The sequence below is a fragment of the Trachemys scripta genome, chromosome 9 (assembly GCF_013100865.1).
Source record: "Trachemys scripta elegans isolate TJP31775 chromosome 9, CAS_Tse_1.0, whole genome shotgun sequence".
NCBI lineage: Eukaryota > Metazoa > Chordata > Testudines > Emydidae > Trachemys > Trachemys scripta.
In genome coordinates, this window is record NC_048306.1 from 87,508,896 (window position 1) to 87,525,542 (window position 16,647).

A 16,647-nucleotide genomic window follows, 5' to 3' on the forward strand; every position below is an offset into this window, starting at 1 on the left:
CCTCCATCTTTCCAATTCTCTCTCCAGAGAATAATTATTTCAAGAAACAAAGTCCTGGTTTATTTTACTCAGGATTCAGAAACTCTTTGCTTTTATAACAACAAGCAACTTCCCCCCTGCTTTGGACCGTTGAGAATATTACCACTGTCAGTTATATACTGTGGAGCTTGTTAACCCTTAATGTTCTCAGCATTTACAATAGTGTAAAAATATGCTGAGTAAAAAAAAACAGCCTATTTTCAGAATCAACAAAAACTGGTCAGTTCAAAACTCTGAAAAATCAGTCATTCATCTTGTTTTGTTTGTAAATTGAGAAAATAAGACTATACAATATTTGATTTGTACATTAACTAGACTTAAAAATCCAGCAGGCTCTTTTTTTTCCATGATGATGTCCATTGGCTAGAGCAATGAATGATCTTTGGGCATTTCAAACACAAAAGTGAAAGAGTTTGGTTGGGCAAATGTTTAGATGGTTGAGCTACAAAACTGCTTGAATCAGATCTTCACAAAAGTTTATGGCAAAGCACGCAAACAAACTAAAAGATGGAGCCTTGTAACCGAGATCATAGTGGTAACTTAAATCTACAGTGTACTCTTAACAGAGGTCTTATTACAGCTGTTATCTCTGCAGAGGAAAATGGGAGGAAGACTAACTATCTTAAGTGAATCAACCCATCAGCACTAAATAACTGTTTAATTAAAGTTATTGAGGAATATAAGGCTAACAGGTTATCAAGCAAAAAATTCTTACCTAGCTCTTGCTTGTTTTATAGTACAAATAGCTTGAGAAATAATACACGAAGAATAACAGATATTCTGTCTCTTTGTCTGTTTATGAATTGTTCCCAAGTGGGCTGAAATTTTCTCAGTCATATTTGTTATTTGATATTGTTTAGCCGAACACTCTCCACGCGTAATTCCTTGGTCTATAGATTGTTTGAGAGCACTTTGGTCAAAGTATTTGATATTTGAAATTTAAACTGTGTACATTAAACTGTATATACAAGAGTTTTTTACCTTTTTATTTATTTTTATTCGCTAAACTGTTTTTTGAGGTTCTGAATGTTTGTATAAATGGTTTTGCACTTTTAGTTCCTGTCCTGGACTGGAACAAGAAGTGCCAAAACATGAAGAACAAAAAAAAGTTTTGCAAGTATTTCTGACAAGGCCAGGAAGGCCTAAAATATGAGAAAACTGGTTATTTGTCTTCGCTTTCTTCTTCTTCTTTATTATTATTTGTTTACAGTTGTCACTGTACGTAGAGCATACCATACACAAAAATAAATATATTCCTTGCTCAAACGAGCTTACAAAGGCCCCAATTCAACATGATACTTAAGCATGTGCCAAATGTAAGTACATGATTAGTTCTGTCAATTTCAACAGGCCTATTCATGTGCTTAAAATTAGACACATATTAAGTGTCTTGCTGACCTGTGACCTAAAAAACAGACACAGAGAAAACAGGATGTACAGGGAAATCCAGAGGGGGCATAACTTAATGTGAATTCTTTTGTTTGTGTTTGTTGTCTATATACACTAATTTGTAAGTTAACTTCTTGCAGGCCATATGCTTACGAGATTTATATCTCAATTTTGTAGATTCAATAAGTCAATTCAGATAAGCAGCCAAATTTCTGGTTACTTATCAGAACTGAATCCAGATTCTGAATCTTTGAGGTTCATTGATCTCCATGATAGATTATATAGATAAATAGATCACCAAAATCCTTTGAAGGCCATGGTAGAGGAGTGGTGGAGGGAAATAGATGCATTTTGATCAAATTACAACGACTTTGAGGTATATGAATTTTATAGGTAAAATGCAAAAGCAAACCAAAGATAATATTCCTCGAGTGAAAATAGAAATAAAAATATTTGATTTTCAGTCTTAAATTAAAATTGTTGGTGTAAAATACCATTCTTCAGCTGCAGGCAGCTATCTGGCTTCTGGACTATAATGCTTCCTTCCAGTCACAAATCCTGCTTTAATCCATTTAATACTGTCCCCTCTCTAAGTTCATCTTGTAAGCCTGAAGAATAACTACTAAGGATAAAAGTATTTTTCATGGTATGGCTACCTTCAGTATGGACTATATTTTATTTAATGCCTACTTCAAAAATACTTTATGACCACTCCTGTGTTGTGTATATCTCCTATAATTGTAAGATTCCCTCAGTTGAAAGCAATACAACATAACACTCTGTGTTCATCTCAAGAACTAGCTATTCCCTAATTGGGGAGAAGAGAGCAGAAGCTAGGAGTTTTAGCCACTATAGCGCAACTTAAACAGACTCAATAAGCCATAATGAAGGAGTCACAGAATATAGTTCTTCTAATTATTGAAACAAGATTATGATCCAAAAATGAATCAGTGAAGACAATGACAAGAACTTCCAGATCCATGCCCAGCAAGGGGCTGTTATGATCCCAATCGCCTAAGACCAGATCCTCAGGGCACAAAAATGAATCTTACTGCATATCACAGATAAGGCAGTCGCTTCCAAGGTCATTTCTGGAAGTATACACAAAGGTCAAGCCAAATAGACTTATATTCTCAACTTCACTTGAAACAAAGGCTCTATCTGTGTAAACAAAAAAAAAATGTGTACCCTTACCTCATGTCTACAATATCGTTAGATTAGTTCAGGCAACACTCTGCCTCAATGTACAAAAAACCTAAATAATGGCGTACATTTCCCCGTGAGTTACCTTTGATAAAATTAATCTTATACTTTCTATACCAAACCAGCACATTAAGTGTGTCATGCAACTACACAAATAATCTTAAACATGTTATGTAAATCTTCCTTTTAAAAATGTGGATTTCATTAATGAACTTGGTGGCAGAAATATACCTTTTAAATGGGTATATCATAACTGTATCTTTCTAGAGAACATACTTTTTTGATTCATAAACACTATAGCTGCTCTGAAGGCATTCAATGCTTTCTTTGAAGAGTAGTCTCATCACAGTTATATTATAGGTCATGAAAGACAATTGAACTTTGCTTCTCTGGGATATAAAGAAACAATATGCATTTAGTGTTAGCTCCAGCCTACTCAGACTGGGTAGAAGTAACACATCGACTAACATTTTAGCTATCTACTGTTCCTATCATTTGAATTTTTTATGTCTTCATTACAGCTCTCTCCTCAACGAATATAAGAAAGTTTCTGCACTTTGTTTGACCCTCTTGAACTTTGTAACACTGACTTCCCAACACCCCTGCTGAAGAAAGCTACTAAATCTTACCAACTATCTCTTTGTTGTCTCTTGTATTTTCCCCGCCCCTCCTTCCAATCTTACCAAGGCAGTTGAGCTGCACTTTTCACCTCCTCTGTTGACATAAAATGAAGTAATCACATTTATTCAAATATTCACTACAGATCTTGTCAACATCTTGGTTTATTGGCCAGGAAGATAGTGTTTCAAGACTGAGTCTTAAAACTTTACAACATGGACCTACTTGCTTGCTAAAAGCAATGGAACTGAATTAAAAACTCTATTAATAAATCAAATAAATGTTGACACATCACTATTGAAATTGAGCCATGAAAATTAATCAGCATCACATCAAACATTAAGAGTATAATACAGAAATACAATACTCAGAAAATGACATTAAAATAATATTGAAAGCAAATAATGTAATTCTGCATTTGGGAGGATACTATAATCTGTTGCGCTGGAAATTAGTGTGATGCCACAAACTGAGCATTATGACTTCATTATTACTGGGTCAAATGAGAGAATCAGATGGTTAGATAGAGAACTTTTGTCCAAGCACAAATATGTACAAAGGTATAACACAAACACAAAGGTATAACAATTGGCACCGGAATCAGTGGCTGCTGATGCCTGCCCCGTGATAGGGTGTAACCTTTCCCCTTGTTATGTGACTGGGGTGAAGAAAGACAGTATCATACCCTTATTAGATGTAGATAGGCAAATTTATCTTTACACACACACAGGGAGCTAGAACCTTAACATTCCACTTGTCGTATAGGAAAGGAATTGTATTGTCCCTAATATACTCCAAAATTGTGAACATTCACTTCTGGTGACCTATGCATGGGAAGACGATTATTACCTTTGGGCCAAACTCTGCCTTGTTCTATATGCAACTTGAATTTCAATCAATGGTAGGGGGACTAAATTTGGATCTACCGATTTATTTCTGGAGCATCTAAGACATTCTGAAGCTAAAAAGAAAAGGGTGCAATTTAGGCCTAAATGAAGAGAGAACAGTGGATTAGAGGTCATGAGATTCCATGTACATCCTCAAAAAGAGGATAAAAGGTTAAAAATCTGGTTTTGAAAGGAAGGGATTGGTAGGAGACTGACACTGAGAACAGGTTTTTTTAAGATTGTTTGGAATATAATAGACCCCGGCAAAGATCTAGAGCCCATCATGAAACTACTGCTCTCCTAATATGCTGAAAATGTGCTCTCATAAGGCTGGTCTGAAAATGCAGATGATGGACCACATAAATTGTTGTCTCCTATAAAAATTCAAAAGGCTTGCCAGTTTCATCTTTTTGGGTTTTAATCTTTTAAAAGCATGTTCAGATTATATTCACTTGATTTTAGTGAGATTGTGCTCTAAAATAAATGGCCTATGCTCGCACACACTAACACATGTGGCATTCCTTTTCAGTAATCCTCAAAGAGGCTTTTGATTTTCCTTCTGATTCACCAAAAAAGCAGCAGTGAGCAAGTGAGATGAGCACTGGGATTTGGATGGCTCCAAGGTCACCACATACATTTACATAGGAAACATATGGTTATGGGAAAACTTTCTGCTTCACTTATAAATGTGATGTTTTCACAGAATCTGATTCTCATCTTTCGGTGATGTTTTCACAGAATCTGATTCTCAAACAGATAAAATCTCTGCGAAACAAAGATAAGTCAGAGGGAAATGGCATCCCAGATAATGAGACAGCCCATCAACATCTTAGCTACAGGATCACAGAGGCAAATCCAAAGTTAGCAATGCTATCAGACTGATCCTGCTCTGGCTGGAGTCAGTGGGTGCATTCTTACTAATTCTAGTGGACCACAATTGGGAACTGTGGGGAAAATCCTGACCCGTCTTCCACAGCCATAGAGACTCCCTTGGCAATGACAATGGGGCAGGAAAGGCAAAATCTCCAGGAAGCCCTGCATGGTGCAGAGCTCAGTTACATAGCAGGCCTCCTGAATAGAAGCATGTAGAGGAGTGGTGAGGGTGGGGCACATGCAGGCTGAGGGCGGGGCAAAGATAGAGATCTGCTGATGTTACACAGATCTATAAGAGTGGCATGTAATATAACCACCAGAGTGGACCTTATATTTTAACAGTGAAATATTCATTCTATCATCCTTAAAACTGACAGGCAGGCAGTTGTAAAGGAGCCATAACAGCCAAAGCCAGCAATGCCTTAACACAATAGAAAAAAATCTGTTCATCGTACTCTGTGATTAATGATAATGTGTCAGAGATATACATTAATAAGTATAATATAATCTCAGTATTTTATTACTGCTTTCATGATATGACACTGGCAAACCTATGAAAGCATATTTAATGTATTCACACAGCCATACTGTGGGTGTAATTTATATAAACTGTGGAGATGGTTTATAGTATACCTAAAAAAAAGCCACTATAAAAGTTGGTGGGGCGCAAAATTTGACCTACTTTCTTTATACTTACATCCCTCTGCAAAGTCCTTGCAATTCTTCATATCCTCCCCTTTCCTCCACTCACCCTCCCAAAAATTGCTGCAGTTTGGCAGCAGAAGTGGGACCAACGAGGTTAGAAATATCAATGCAGGGATTGGGGCTCTCATGAGCAGCTCCTACATTAACAGGTTTGTACAAAACAGGGAGAGGAGGAAAGACAGTAAGGATAGAGACTAAAGGTCCTCCAAGGGATTAGTACAAACTGAATTAAAAATACACAAACTTTCTAAACACACTGTCATTTTTTGTTTGGCTCACACATAAACATAGCCCCGGCAACCCCCTTTGCAAGCCTCCCCTGCTGCAAATGTTTGTGAAGAGCAAAAAACCAGCAGAAGACGGTATATTATATTAACTGAAGTACTTATATTAATTTTCAGCTTTGTTGACTACTAATTCTGGTTTTCAGGCAGCTAGGATACTTCCTACAGAAGTAAAGCTCCTTTGATTAAATATGACAAGACTGAAAAGTAAAGGAAAATGCTGCAGTTATCTTTGTTGCCCCTAGGAGGAGTATTCTGCTTGCCAACTTCTTGTGCCTTTGTTTTCTCTTTCTTTTCAGACCAGGCCAGTTCCATCTATGTTTGTCTGGCACTTATTCTTTTTGAATAATTTTATTTGGAATAGAAATCATATTTATCAGTATTCCCAGTGAGCACAGTACACTGTTTCTTGACTCTTTTGCTCTCTTCTCACATAACTGAGTCTCCAAAGGATGAGTCTGTTGAATTTAATTTAGCACTTATTCATCTACACCCCTAATTATATAACCATAACCACTTTGGCACAGTTTGGGTTTTTCTTTGTTGAGAGAACATTGTCTGACCTATTTCAGACAGAAATATTTGTGAAAAGGAGGATTAGAATCTCTGCAAGATCTGACTAACAATACAACAAGGAATGGACAACATACGTAAAAATCATGGATCAAATTCATTTCTTTTGTGACTCCCCTGAAATCAATAGAATTACACTAGGCATGAGTTTGGCCTTACCTGATTAATGAGAATATTTTGAAAGGCAGCAATAGTTTAGGAAATTGTTAACATAAATATCATCTTTCTTTTTCTTTACTGTGGTTCACATAAGAAGAGATCAACTAAGCCCAAGATTTTATAACATGCCACCAGTCCTAGTCATATCTGGAGTTCCAAATACTAAACTTGGGGTATGTCTACACTCAGAGACTATTCCAGCATAGCTACATCACTGTAGCTATGCCAGCAGCATAAACCCTAGTGTAGACACAACCTACACTAACAGAAGAGGTTTTTCTGTCAGGCAGAGGTTTGTCTGCCTCCGCAGATGATGGTAGCGGTGTCAACAGAAGCAATCTGCCGTCAGCATAGCTTTGTCTACATGGAAGATCTGGTCAGCATAGCTATGTCAAGCAGGGTGTGTTTTTTTCACACCCCTGGCTGACTAAACTATGTCAACCTAACTTTTAAGTTTAAACTAGGCCTCAGTGTGGCTTCAGAAGTTTGGGGACATCTCCCATGACAGAGACAAATTCATTTCAACCAAAGAAGTGTAAAAATTCATGACTAATTGCTGGAGGGGTTCAGTGCTCAGGAACATCATGGGAAGTACAAGTGGGGAATTCTTGTTAGCAAAGGATAAAGAAAGAATCACAGAACACCCACAAGCAAGAACAGGGTTCTTTCAGTCTGGAAGCAGTATAAGAGAAATTTAGACCCTATCAAGGGGCAATACTTTCTCCTTCCCCCCTGCAACCCTGACCCCCACCTCCTGAGTCAGGAGTTCTATCAATAACCCCACATCCCATTTTCATTTTACTTTTTCCCCCATTTAAAGAAAAACTGCGTGTCAAAAATATTGAAAGATTACATCTTGGGAGATGAGATATTGGACCTAAAGCAGAATGTATTAAATGGGGCAGTTGTCTTCTGTTTGAACAATACATTTTGCACATCCCTGAGAATCTCAGTGTGCTCTACAAACATTATTAAATTCAGCTTCATAACACCCAAAGCAAGTATTCATAGATTCATAGATTCCAAGGCCAGAAGGGAGCATTGTGATCATCTGGTCAGACCTCCTGTCTAACACAGGCCAAAGAACTTCCCCTAGAACAATTCCTAGAGCTTTCAGAAAAGCAGCCTATCTTGATTTTAAAATTGTCAGTGATGGAGAATCCACCACAACCCTTGGTAAATTGTTCTAATGGTTAATTACCCTCACTGTTAAAAATATGTGCCTTATTTCCAGTCTGGAATGTGTCCGGCTACAACGTCCAGCTATTGGATCGTGTTATAACTTTCTCTGCTAGATTGAAGAGACCATTACTAAATATTTGTTCCCTATGTAGATATTTATAGACTATAACCAATAACCTTAACCTTCTCTTTGTTAAGCTAAACAGATTGATTTACTTGAGTCTATCACTATAAGGCATGTTTTCTAATCATTTATTCATTCTGGTGGCTCTTCTCTGAACCCTCACCAATTTTTCTACATCCTTCCTGAATTGTGGACACCAGAACTGGACACAGTATCCCAGCAGCAATCGCACCAGTGCCAAAAACACGGATAAAATAACCTATGGTAAAATAACCTATGGTAAAAAAAACATAGGTAAAATAACCTCAATTCCTACTCAGGAGTCCCCTGATCCTGCATTCAAGGATCTAATTAGCCCTCTGGGCCAGAGTGTCCTACTAGGTGCTCACGTTGAGCTGATTATCCACCATGACGCCCAAATCTTTTTCAGAGTCACTGCTTCCCAGGATGATTGTGTAAGTACACCCTAGGGTCTTTGTGCTTGATGTATACATTGACCTGTATTAAAATTCATATTGTTTGCTTGAGTCTAGTTAACTAAGCGATCCAGATGTCTCTGAATAATTGTCCTGTCCTCTTCATTATTTACCAATTTTTGTATTCTCTGAAAACTTCATCTGATGTTTTCTTTCCGGTCATTCATAAAAATGTGAAATAGCAGAGAACAAAACAGAGCTTTGCAGGACCCCACTAGAAACACCCACTCCATAATGAGTCCTCACTTACAATTACATTTTGAGACCTATCAGTTAGCCAGCTTTTAATCCATTTAATGTGTGGCATGTTAATGTTATATCGCATGATTGTCCCTAGTTTGCAGTTGGGGAAACTAGATCACAGAAAGTGTAAGGGTCTTATTTTCAAAAGTAGCCTCTAATTTCAGTGCCTTCAGGTTTGAGCCTGGCTTATTTTAGAAACCTAGGGCCTATTTTTCAGAAAAACCGAGCACCAACAATGCTCATTAAAGCTGTGCATGTTTAGTACCTCTGAAAACCAAGTCATATGTCTAGATAAGGTCTCCCAAGGTTAGAGACCATTTATGAAAATGTATGCCTAAGTGGCTTGCCCAACATCACAAAGCAGAGCATGCAGACTAGAACTTTTCCCCCCTCGATAAGGATTGGTGCAAAATCCTTTTGTAACCTTATGTAAACAGCTCATTTATTTCCAAACAGGGTGATTATCTAGGCTAATGGAGGGTTTAGTGTTTAATTAATGAGTATGAGCTTCCATGAACCTTACCCAAATGTTGGTACAAATCCAAATAAGCCTTATTTTTTCTTTAAAATTCAACCACATCGTCTACACTTCAATTCACATAAAGCCAACATGATTAAATATTATCAGAGCAATTTTTTATTTCGGAAGATTGATCTTATTCAGCAATAATCTGGTCCTACAGTATGGTGACCAGATGTCCCGATTTTATAGTTGCGGTCCCAATTTTGGGGGCTTTTTCTTATCATATTCCCTATTACCTCCCACCTCCTGTCCCAATATTTTACACTTGGTATCTGGTCATATGGGGATATGATTGCTATCTTCAAATATATCAGAGGGGTTAATACAAGGGAGGGAGAAGAATTATTCCAGCTTAGTACAAATGTGGACACGAGAACAAATGGATACAAACTGGCCGGGGGGAAGTTCAGGCTTGAAATTAGACGAAGGTTTCTGACCGTCAGAGGGGTGAAATATTGGAACGGCCTTCCGAGGGAAACGGTGGGGGCGACGGACCTGTCTGGTTTTAAGATTAAGTTGGATAAGTTTATGGAGGGAATGGTTTAATGGTAAAACATAGTAGACGAGGAAAACCAAGCAATGGTACATGAATAGCATAATGGCCAACAAGGGTCAGGCTAGAGACTCTTGCCTATATGCTCGGGGTATTACTGATCGCCATATTTGGGGTCGGGAAGGAATTTTCCTCCAGGGTAGATTGGCTGAGCCTCTGGAGGTTTTTCGCCTTCCTCCGCAGCATGGGGCAGGGATCACTAGCAGGAGGGTCTCAGCCGATTGAAGACACTAAAACACAGGATTGGGGACTTCAACGGCAGAGTCCAGGGAAGGGTCTTGCGGCCTGCAGCATGCAGGGGGTCAGACCAGATGATCATAATGGTCCCTTCTGACCTTAAAGTCTATGAGTCTATGAGTGGTCACCCTATCCTACAGCAATGCTGTATTATAAACTCTGGTCCAGATTGTGGCCCATCCTGCGTGCTGGCACAAGAGAGTTGGGGACTAGGAAACCTACCTTAGCTTTCTGTACATAGGAGGGATGGCAGGTTCTGTAGAGATGCTCTGTTGGGGGGAGGGATAGCTCAGTGGTTTGAGCATTGGCCTGCTAAACCCAGTGTTGTGAGTTCAATCCTAGAGGGGGCCACCTAGGGATCTGGGGCAAAATCAGTACTTGGTCCTGCTAGTGAAGGCAGGGGGCTGGACTCGATGACCTTTCAGGGTCCCTTCCAGCTCTATGAGATAGGTATATCTCCATATATTAGTATATCTGTTCCCCCTCACACAAGTGAGTGGGAAGGGCTTGGGGAGGGCACAGAAGGGGCAGAGCCTTGACTCCATGCCCCAGCTTCCCACCGCACCCAGCGGCATAGCTATGCCGGCACATCAGAGAGCATATGCTGCAAGAGGCATAGAGTCAGTAAAGTTTACTCCCTCCCCAGAGCAGTGGGGAGTTCAGGAGGAGGACTGTGATTCCATAGTCTCCTTCCTGGATTGCACAAGATGCAGCACAATGGGATGTTAGATTGATATGCCACTATCTTTGTTTGGCTGCATTATAAACTTTATGAGTGTAGTGTCAGTGATGAAACGTGATATCAGCGGTACTAGCACACAAAAGTACAACCCTATAATATAGTACTAGTATGCAGCACACGAGAGAGAGCAGTAAATTGCTGTTATGAAACATTAAGCACCAGGAAATATTATGGAGGTCTATCCACAATTGTGAATGTATACACCTATTTTCTGCAAAATCTAAGACATTTCTGTCTTTTTCCGTTACAAAGATAATCTTAAATAGCAATCTGCTGCATTGGCAATGCAACAATATGTTGCATGGATGTAGCAGTAAATAAAAACATCCAATAACAATTTTTATAATATTTTCAGTAATGATCTGAGTAAAAAAAAATTGAAAAAAATGTTCCTGGAAAAAAATCGTGAACATTTTTTGGGAAAAAAGAGGCCGTTTCAAACACTTTAAAACTAAAACAATTTCAATTTTGTTCACAAAATAGATTTTCAGGTTTTGAATAGTCAACAATTAACTACTAATTAAATCATGGTAAATAAATATTCATTCCGATTGTAAACTCTTCAGGACACAGACCATCTCTTTGGTCTGTGTTTGTACCGTGCCTAGCACAAGGGAGACCTGGTCCTTATTTGGGGCTCCTAGGTGCTACCACAATACAAATAATAATATTAATAAAAACGGTCTCCAGCTGAAAAATAACAGTTGCAAAGGTGTAATCCAGTGACTGTAATTGTCTTTAATGTGCCCAACACACATTTAGCATTATAAAATACTAAATAGCAATGAACTACCTCCTTCTTTATCCTCTTCATCTCAGTGACATGTCAACTTCAAAGCACAGATGGGCCATTAACATATGATTATTGTTGGGCATAAGTAATCTAAAAATACCTAACACAGCTGGAGTCGGACACATTCTAAATAGATTGAAAACAATGGGGTAAACTCATCCCTACTATAATTTCACTGAAGTCAGTGGGAAATACAGATGCTTAGCATCTCCAGAAAAATCAAGCCACTTATTTAAATGTTTAAAAATATAAAGTTAGATGCTTAACTTTCAGGAACCCAGTTTGGACATGCTGACCATATCTCTTTAGCTTCAGTTTCCCCATCAGTAAATACGGATAATAAACATTTATCTACTTCACAGTAGAATGTTACTGCACAGGGTGCATGTTGTGAGATTCTGAATTGTAATGATGTACATTCATGATTGTAAAGTGCCTTGAAATCCTTGGATGGAAGATGCTGTATAAGGGCAAAGTATTACTTTAATTCCATCAAAACAGAGCTGTAAATTGTCACATTTGTCCAATGTAATTGTGAAATTTCAGACAATGTGTCATTGAGAATACATTTTTCACCACCACAAATACAGTTTTTTCCTCTGACATTTTCAGCATCATGCTAGCTGAAATCTGACACAATACGAAGGACTGTCTTGTTTTCTACATGTTAGTACCTTATGTCAGTTTATGTGTGAGACTGTTTTCGGTATTTGCTTAGATTTCATACTGTATTTTTCTAGTTTGTTTCATTAGCCTGTTTTCAATGATTGATTTATATAACAAAATAGTTGTGATGCCTGACCTCCCTAACCTTTTCAAAGAGAAGTTAAAATTCCAGTGAAATCACATACTGTTCTATGTCATCCAGAGGAAACCATCTTTTCAAAAAATATGACAGAAAGTTTTGTAATAACATTTCCTGAGTACAACCTAGGGAGCATTTGGGAGGAACAGTATGAAGTCATAGAGATAGTATTACCTATAAAATGTGTGAAATATTAATAAGGGCAACATTTCTCTATCATCAAACACCCCCCACCCACCTACTCCCACACACAGAGCTAATATTTAATTGGATAAGACTGCTAATGTGTACAAAATTTAAATCCCAGAATTGCACATTAAGCAATACAGGATCGATGCTATGGGTGGTATAGCTTTGTTGAAATCCACTGTTTCCCACTGATCAATAGAACGGTAAATATACATTTATGATATACATCACATGTTGATCTGGTGTTGCTCTGTCAAAATACTGCATTTATTCCTTAAAGATTTCTTGACATGGCACCGGCCTCTTCTATTTAGTGATATATTATACTACATGATTTTGTTGGATGAGAATGAACTTTGACCCATTTAAATTAAACCTAATATTTATTGTTATAGGTCTGACTATGATCTTGAAAAGTACTAAGCATGGCCTGCTGTATATACAATCACATAAGTAAAGGAACTATTTAAAATATATCTTATGCTGTGTAAGTGATAAATTAATTCATTTGAGGATGAAAATCTATAAAAGGTTTGTGGCATATTGCAGCAGATTAAATAAAAATAAATGTAAAAAAGAAAAATTTGAATAGTTACAGCCACAATCAATATAACTGTGGTAATAACACATACATATTATACCAATTATTCAACAGAGAAAACTAATATGAAACTACTGATATTTATGATATCTAGTCACTGAGATTTTGTAAGTAAACACAAATAATTCTGGACAAATCCCTGTATAAATAATTGCTGTCATTTTTAAAGGAAGAACCAAATTATTTTTTGCTCATATGCTGCAGAGAAGTCATATAATTATCACCTTTTATGCTGTTATCTTAGATTTTACACTTCACTTAGCTCAGACAATGTTCTGTTTATAGTCAATTTCAATTCTTGATTCTCATGGACTAGTGAACTGCAGGACTTGGGGCCAAATCATTGCAGAGGAATATTACATTTCTAAAGCAGTACATCTGTCTTCATTGAGTTTTCTTTAATTTAAAGGAAATGACGGCACTAACATTAGGTTTTGTAAAATCTTTTTTAAAAAAACAAACCCTAAACATTCATTTTGGGCATAATCTTCCTAGCAGTGTCACCTTTACCTGCTGTCAAGTGTTGATACTTTTCTTTAAAGTTATCTTTTTTACTATGGATTTGTTATAGTATTACTGCAAAGGGCCTTTTCCAAATGACTATTCAGAATGTCAGTTGATCTGTAATACTATGCTATTTTTTTAAATACTTCATTATTTTCCACAATAGTTATACAGCTAAGTAAAGTCTCAATAGTGAAGTTGCCATAACCTCTGAGTAAGGGGCAGTGCATAGTTCAACTCTTCCAAGAGCAAACCAGAAATCAAATTTCAGGTTTTCCCCGACCCCTTGTCCTGGGTGAGGGTGGGGGAAGTAATCTGTACCAGCCCTTTACCTGATGCAGATCCCTTCCACTGTGTGTCACATCACAGGCTGCCAGTGACAGAGACAGGACTCCTCTCATTTCCTGCCGTTTCCTATGCTCTTGTGCAGAAACGGGAGTTACAGCCCAGAGTTGAACTTTGACTCACAATAGGGGTAACTCATGTAGGGGAGTAAGGAGGTCCCTTACCAGGAAAGTAAGGGAACACCCAATAAAGAGGCACCTGGCCAGGAGCAATGTCACTATCCATGATCTACACCTTAATAAATATGTTGACATTGATCTCAAACACTTCCAGAGACAGATATCTTACATCTTCAGTTGGCGAGCACATACAATGTTTAAGAAAAGAGCTTCTTTCTCCTATTTGTTAAGAATGCAAGAATCTCTAAAGAAAATTCATACACTTGCGCAAATGCACGCACACACACACACACATTGTACCTTATGCAGGAAAGGTGCATTTCTCTATGTCGTTGTTGACGTTGACCAAGGTCTGTTCATTTGCCAAGACCCCACCTAATTGCCATATGGAAATACATAATGCATGACTTGTGTATTCTTGGACACACTGAATAAGGGAATTCTCATATGGTTATTCATATACAAGATTTTGCCCCCTTTCTCCCTCCCCCCCAGTAATCTAACATCTATGCCATTCCAACCCACTAAAAAGAAACTTCAGCATGCCTACTAAATCCTTAGAACATTGCATTTTCCTCTGCTATAACACATTGAATTGGATTAGAAAATAAGTAAGATTATAGTACATGTTCACCGCCAAAGAACAGAAAATGGCGTTACTGAGCTGAACATTTGCAATAAAAAAATACAAATTTTGCTGACCTAATTTTTTAATGTCCCCACAGTCTATGTTATATATGTAAATTAATATGGGCACGTTTTTCATATATGTAACTGGTAATAACTTTTATCTCCACCATTTTGCTATTGATTGCTTCTTTAACAACAAAATGCATCACAAACAAAAATGAATGAAGCTGTCTAGGAGAAAGTTCTATAGTAGCTTTACTGTCAATTCCCATCATAAATAACCATGACATCATATGAGTCTTATCTACGGGTTGCTGTTACTGATCGATGGCATCACTCTAGTAGTGTAAATAGCTTCTAATGTCCCATCTTCCACCTTCAAATAGGTTCTGATTATTTATGATAGCTGTTAGGTTACAAGTCTGAGCTGCGGTTTGGATTTATTTTCTACTTATAGCTGCTGTGGATTTCAAGTTAGATAGGATTATTTTTTAGTTAAGATGATGAACTGGGACAGAACTGTCATGAAGCCTGGAGAATCATCATCTCATTTACTCTCTGCAGCAATTTGACTGTTAATCCAGAGAGGTTAAAGCCTTCTTATTAAATAATTCAAAAGATTAAACAAAAAATCTTGGTTACTTTGCAACTACATTTTATCAACCTGGTTCAATGTCCCCTAATCAATGTATAGTGCACAAGATTAAAAATAAAATAAATAATTTTCTTTCATCTTGTTACTGAACTATGAAAGAGTTTTATCATACTCAGAACTATATAACTTGCAAAATCATCAGGAAAATTTAACAGCCCAGGAACAAAATCTACTTGTCAGCCTTCCCACGGTGATCGTGAAAAAACTAATGATATTTTACTCACTCATTCAAACAAAAACTATTCACCCCAGGCTAGTAGAAATTGGGAAGGATGATATAATCTATATATTTCTTATGATAATGAAAGCATTTCTGCCTGACCACAGCAGCTCCAGAGTACTTTTTGAAAATTCTACAGCATTCACATACACACAAAGATTTTTATAATAAAGAAATCTTGCATTAGAAGTACAGAACAACAGCATATATAGAAACAGATGCAGATATAGATTTTCACTTACCACTCTATTTGAAAACAGAATAAGGGAGTCAAAGGCACTTTAACGAATGTATTATTTACATTTCCAGAGTTGTTCCAGTTCGCCTCTTTTCTTGCACTTAGCAAGTGCACTAAGTTGATGAGTATTCTAAAGGGAATGGGTCATCTTTTCCAGCATCAACAATAATTAATAAATGGTTAGCATTTTATAGCTAATTTGTCTCAAGGAAACATCCTTAATGACTGTGAAGGAAAAAAATCAATGAAAATAAAAATGCAGGAGTGATGAATATTCTGTTACTCTCATTCTTCTGTGACCTTCTGAGGTGTTTCAGATTTAAAAACTCATCGTGTCATAATCTTTTATTTCCCACTCTACTATGAATCATCAGTTAATTTGTAACTTCTATCTGATTACAAGTAATCTATAAACTGTCTTGTACGTAACAGCAACAAAAGTCTCTCTTGAAACAACACGGACTTTTCGTTTCTTTTATGGTGATTTTATGCATATTTTACTGTACTGTACCTGGTAAAAATTTCATTATGGTATTTGGCATGATACCCTGACAATGCAAAAATGTTGGGCTCAGCCTAAGGAATCCAAAGCATACCACTAAATGCTCCAATCTTTATATCTATGTGGCAAGCACTTACTTTTTCAATTTAATATTTCCTCATTGGGATTGTTCTGTTTGGTTAAGAGCTGTAGTACTTTTATAGTACATACCTCCTAGTACGACTCTGTTTCTGTTA

At 37.3% G+C, this 16,647-nt stretch overlaps 1 protein-coding gene across 7 annotated transcripts in view; it reads right to left on the bottom strand.

Annotated features, from left to right (window-relative positions):
* MECOM (MDS1 and EVI1 complex locus) overlaps positions 1-16,647 on the bottom strand; it is a 462,967-nt gene that overhangs the window by 212,228 nt on the left and 234,092 nt on the right. Inside the window, exons 1-2 of one of the 7 annotated variants that reach the window (XM_034782091.1) lie at positions 15,914-16,144; positions 14,467-14,541 (exon numbers count right to left, since the gene is read on the bottom strand). The exons of the other annotated variants lie outside the window; for them this stretch is intronic. The gene's annotated coding sequence lies outside the window, so the exon portion shown is untranslated. Of the gene's footprint in view, positions 1-14,466; positions 14,542-15,913; positions 16,145-16,647 lie in introns of those variants that run through there. 7 annotated transcript variants of the gene reach the window in all.